The sequence below is a fragment of the Parasteatoda tepidariorum genome, unplaced genomic scaffold (assembly GCF_043381705.1).
Source record: "Parasteatoda tepidariorum isolate YZ-2023 unplaced genomic scaffold, CAS_Ptep_4.0 HiC_scaffold_3413, whole genome shotgun sequence".
In the NCBI taxonomy this organism is placed as follows: Eukaryota; Metazoa; Arthropoda; class Arachnida; order Araneae; family Theridiidae; genus Parasteatoda; species Parasteatoda tepidariorum.
This window is the reverse complement of record NW_027261676.1, coordinates 1-6,161: the sequence shown is the minus strand read 5'-3', so window position 1 is coordinate 6,161 and position 6,161 is coordinate 1. Positions and strand designations below refer to the sequence as shown.

The following is a 6,161-nucleotide window of genomic DNA, read 5'->3' as shown; positions in this document are numbered from 1 at the left end:
CCTTGCATAAGAAAGCAAAACAAAAGCACTGTAACTGATAAAACTGGCCCTACAGCTTTCCAATAGGACTTGTAAACGTGAAAACTAATCACACCCTCCATTTTCTCCTCATCTTGCACCAATTTCTGAGCTTCAATACTTTCAAGACTCACTTCTTTATCGATTGAAGCAAAATCTTGCTTATCCTCCTCTCTTTCTTCATTACCCAAAAAATAGAGTTGCAATGTCTTGCTTGGTGGACCTGCTCGACATGGAAAGAAAATTATGTGATCGAATAAAACAGTAGTTTTTTGTTTTCAAACATATTTGAACCCTAGAGAAAAAAATAAATAATCCTCTGGGACCAAAATTTTAAACAATCGATGAAAATGTGATTTTCACTTTAAAATATGAAGCTTTGAAGAAGTAAACTTATCAAAAAGCAATAAAATGCTTCTTTTTTTTAAAAAAAAAAAATCAATTACTTGAATTTCATAAAGTTTTTTTAGTATTTTATGCATTTTAATTATTTCATAAAAAATGTTTTAATTTTTTAGCATTATCTGCATATTATTGGAAATTTTTATAGTTTACATTTTGGTCATGAAGAAAAATCTTCTGGACTTACATAATTAGATATTTATATGCCATAAAACTACCCAAAAAATTACTTGAATCAAATTTCTTACTTAATTTTTCATTGTCATTAAAATCCTTGGACAAAGGTGGGGAAAACTAATTATATTTCTTTTAAATCAATTGCTTTGCGAAGACACACAAACAAACAAAAAAACTGAAAATATAATTTTTTTCAGGGCTAAAATTATACCAAAAATGTAATTCGGATCAAGAGGATATAATGAAACCTCACTTAGTCGACATTTTGGGGTCCAAATAAAGATATTTTAATGGAAAATTATATTCTTATAAGAAAAAGAAGACAAGAAATATTTAAGTAAATGTAACTATTTGATTCGTTTCCCTAAATGGAAACATTCGATATTGCTTTTGATCCTGAGAAAAAAATTAATACATTTTTCACAGAATTTTATTAATTTTCTTTAATTCAAACAAGATTGTCACTCACACAATTCAAAATGAAGATGCATACAAAATTTATGGGGTAACAGTAGAATTTCCATTTCAATTTTCATTTACTTAAGAGCTGTAACACTTACTTAAGAGCAGTAAGTAAATATTGCAGAGCATTAAACACAGATATTCAGCAGTATTATACTACAGAGGAGGAAAAAAATATAAACCATCTGTAAATCACAGAAAATCTAATTCTTAATCCATACTCTTGTTATATTTATGCAGATCTTTGAGTTGAGTGACATTGAAATACATAACTAACAACACATGATAATTTTGTGAGCAGTATAAAATTTCATTTCCATAGAAAAAAAAGGATTTATTTTTAAAAAATAATAAGCATAATATACCATTACTTATTTTTTTTTAAACTTACAATAGGGTAAATGAGTTAAATAATAATCCTTCAACTTAAAATTTATTCATATATACAATTGTATAAATAAAGCCTCTATTTAAAATACAGTGAACAATAAAATGTGAAATGAAAACTTAAAAGGTCGTGGAACAAGACTATTTTTTTCATTTTAAAGAACAAAAAATTTTAAAAAATGAATTGATTTATTAACAACTTTATTTAATTCACAAGCAATTAACTCAATACTCTCAAATTATCTTGACACCTGCATAAAAATTTATTTCCATTCCCTGCAGCATTTTTTTCTTCAGTCAAAACAGATAGTGGGAGGAAGAGGATAGGTAACTAGCTACTTTATTTACGTCGCACTAGAGCAGCACAAAGGGCTTTTGGCGACGGTCTAGGAAACATCCTCGAGCATGAAATGAAGACATGCCAACGCATTTTTGATCCTCTGCAGAAGGGATGGCTCCCCACCTTTGGTAGCCAGGCGACTTGTGCGTTAAGTCGAGTACTTTACGGTAGAAAAGTTTAACAGTTTAAATACTGCACAGTCAGTCCCTACAAAATCTGATCAAAGTAATCACCTACCTGCTTACCAATTGCAAGCAGTGATGCTTGACTTCGGTGTTCTACTGGTGCCTTTACAATCATTCCACTACACAGGAAGAGGATAGAGAAGCCCATTCAGTCGTAGCCAAGTTATTCAACAAAAAATAAACACCTTTTAAGCACTCAAATAATATTTTTAAGCACTTTAAAAAAATCACAATTAGGTAGGATTGGAAAGTTTTTGACAATTGTCTAAATTTTTGGATCATGTAAATCGAATAGCATTTTGATGCGCTACAGACTGACGATACGCCAAAATAGATTGGGGTTGAATTAATTGTGAAAACGTTGAATAGAGCAATGCGAACAATGTTTTTCTGCATAATTCGTAGCAAAAATCAACATGGTAAAGGAAAAATTTCATTTTGGAAAAGGGAAAATCAAGCACTTTTTAAAAAGCATCCAAACACCCAATCAAAAAAAGCATCTTTAAGGGCTTTTAGAAGACAAAGATCGAAAATAAGCACTTTTTAAAAACGCTACGCACCCTGCCATTCATAATGCAAAAATGTTTTCAGTTTCTATCATGAACTAAGTTTTTCGGTCAGGAAAAAGGTTGATCCTTGTAGTATTATAACTTATGTAAGATTATGTAACAGCACTTTGAAAAAACTATTATTCAGATCAAAATAACCAAATATATATAAATAAAAATTTAATAATATTTTTTATTAATATATAGCATTGAAATTGATAACTTTAATAAAATACCTTGGCTGACCACCTGCCCTTCAGACAAAATCATCAAATGATCGCAATTTTCAGCAAACTGTGTTTTGTGGGTGCACAGAATACGGGTTTTGTCTTTTAAAATACCCATAATGCAGTTGGAATATATGTGTTCGGCAACATGTGCATCAACAGCTGACAGGGGATCATCAAACAAATAAATATCAAAATCCTAAAATAAAATATTATAATAAAAGAAACGTATAACATATATCAGGACAATCTATTTAGAAAAAAATATTCCATAGTAATTAAATTTTAATACAAACCTCTATAAGTGGGGCAAAGCTAACTTTAAAAAACCAACAAGGCAAGCACAGCTTGTTTGCAACATTCTCAATTGGTTTTAACGAATGGTGCTTTTTATCCCACATTTTAGTGATTTTTTAAAGTTAAGAGATAATTTATGTTCAATGCACTTAAATAGGAGAGAAAAAAAAATGTGAATAATAGTCAAATATATTCGCAACTAACAATTTTTTTGATTCACTGGTAGTTGCACTTACGAGGAATAAATTTATTAATTATTATTGCCTGTTCTGTAATTTAAATATTTATAATTATTGTTATCTGTGATTTAAGCACTATCCTTAGCATAACCATTGATCATAAGAAGAATAAAAGTGTATCAATATAATTCAATAGTTCTTAGAACTGATAATTGCTAAGACTACAGTAGACCCAAAAAAAAAATACAGCTTATGATAATTTATATTTTTCAACTATAACAGTTCGTAAAAAAAAATTATAATTATATAAAGGGAAGGTTAACAATGTGAAATTTATAATATACAATAATGAGTATAGTGAAAAGCCAAAAAAGTTGAAAATAGAAATTTTAAAATGTTAAAATAAATAATTAGAAAAAAAAAGTTATATTTGAGCAAGAAAAAGAGTGTAAGTTGGAAGCATGTATAAATAGAATATTATCGATAAAATAATGAAAAACAATGATGCCCGATTTATTTAATTGTATGAATAGGAATCTCGATGTGTGATTTTTAAATCATGTGAATACGAGACCCAATATGAGATTTTTAAATTATGCGAATATAAATCTCCCTATGCGTAATATTAAACTGAGCGAATACATATTGCAATGTGTAATTTCAAATTGTGTGAATAACAATCCTGAAGTGTGTGTTTGTGTAAGTAGGTACAATTACAAAACAATTTTGTTTCTTGTATTTCTAAAAAGTAAAACTTTTTTTGAAAAGGCAAAAAAAAAAATTTAAACTGAATTGAAAAAAAAAAGACGAAATTCTGTCCAACAGCGGACAAAACTCGCCCCTGCGAACATAGAAATTTTTAAAAAATAGACCTTTTTTTGAAAAGGCATAATTTTTCGTTCTACTTAATTGGAAAAAAAAGCCAGAATTCTGTCAAAAAGAAGACAAAACTCACCCCTGCATACATAAATAAAAACAATACTTTATATAAGAATATGAAAAATTAATTCTGAATCTATCAGCTTGGAGAACAGCACAGCAAAACTACACAAATTGTTATGTATCTAAAACCAATTTAAAGCAAGAAATTGTTTAAAAAAATTGTTAAAACTTAAATTTGAATTTTGATAATCGCAAGAAAATTAAATCATGTCACCTTTATAATTATAATACATAGTCATTGGCATTCTAAAAAATTTACCAAAATGACAAAACTGATCCTTGATTTTGATTCATTTTCTCAATATTTGAGTTCAATGCAACTTTTTATAGGTCTCTGAACAGTTCTAGAAACTGAAACTACAAAATTATTTTGTAAAACAGAGCTTATCTTAAATAATAAAAATATCCAAATACTACTGCATTGATAGCAAAGCATTAGAATTTCTGTTAACATAGATTATCTAGTTTAGCCAGAAAAATTAAAGTTGTGCCATTCAAAAACTATGAAAAAATAAACTTCAGTTTAAAAACCAAGAAATATTTTTTCAAGAATTTTTATTATAATTTTTAGAGTCTTACAGCTTTCTCATAGTTTTCTAAAAGCCTAAAAATTTTCCTTGATTTTTATCTACTCTATAAAAATGATACACCTTATAAACTTGGGATTAAGTTATCCTTCTATGAATAAAATGATTGTGTAACAAAAACTTAACTCATTATCAATAAGAAATAAATGAGGATAAAACAAAGCACTCAGATTATGATGATTAACATCGCTAGATGCACATAATCACGATCAGCACATGACATAAAAAAAATTTAAAAATTTAAAAGTTTACAAATATAATAAAATTTTAAAACATCTAAAAAATAAAAATAATTATAGAAAAAAAAACATGAACAATAACACCCAATAAAGGAAAAAACGATCAAAAATTCAGAAAATGCAACAAAAAAATTATCCTGAACATTATAGCCCAGTTGATTAATTACCTGATAAACAGCTCGAGCTAAAGAAATCCTGGCTTTTTGTCCTCCACTCAGAGTAACTCCCTTATCCCCCACTTCAGTCTGATCACCACAGGGAAGTGTCTGAAAATATACAGTTAATCATCTGGTATTAAAGGCTTCAAGCAATATATGATTTGGGTGAAATGCCTGCGTGTTTAAATTGACAGTTAGCAAGAATACTTTTTTTACCAAAGACAAAAATTAAAAACTTTACTTTTGATAACGTCTTAATCAGTCACTCCACTAGACTTCGAAAACTACAGGTCCTTAGGACTCAAAACTTTCAGATTTCAGAGTCCCTTTTCACTAAAAGCGGGTCTCCATATAAAATATGAATTTTCAACCTCGCTATACATCAGTTATTTTTCCCGTCCTCTCGATAATTTTTTGCATATTTGACGAGTTATGGCGAATGAAGGGAGTTACTGCTTACTAAATGCATTTCTAACATTAAACATCATGTGAAGCACAATAGACAAATCCTAAATGTCATACGAATTATGAACTCTTAGCGTTGCAGTGTTAATATGGAAAGTGGAATTATATATAAATTTTCAAGTAACTGAATTCAGTTCAGGTCAGATAATGACCTGGATTCAGAAACATAACACTACAAGTTCAGCCTACCCCATTCCGAACTACGCAGAATTTATATATAGGGTGTCCAAACAAAAGGAAATAGAGAAATAAAAATAGAGAAAACAAAAGGAGATAGAGAAATGAAACAAACAGTATGTTAATTGTGAAAGTTGTAAAAAGTGCAGAAATTTTGGAATTCGGTTACAAAAGTCATGAAAAAATAACGCTGTTCACGGCACCGATATATTTAGATGTCGCAAATGCTCAGTCAGCTTTGTTAGAATAAGTTTTTTGGAAAACTGCACTATGCAGGGGGCATAAAATTCAGCAAATTTTTAACAAACAAGTTCAGATGCTTCACTTAACTTAAGCAGTTTATATACCAGGGGTCTGTCCAGACATTTTGT

General features: G+C 29.0%; 1 non-coding gene across 1 annotated transcript; it reads right to left on the bottom strand.

Moving 5' to 3' along the window:
* Positions 1-172: 172 nt before the first annotated feature.
* LOC122273273 (uncharacterized) lies at positions 173-5,280 on the bottom strand. The gene is made up of 3 exons (XR_011635985.1): positions 5,158-5,280; positions 2,756-2,945; positions 173-241 (listed from the first exon to the last, which is right to left on the bottom strand). It is a non-coding gene; the product is annotated as an uncharacterized protein (transcript).
* Between the last annotated feature and the right edge of the window lie 881 nt (positions 5,281-6,161).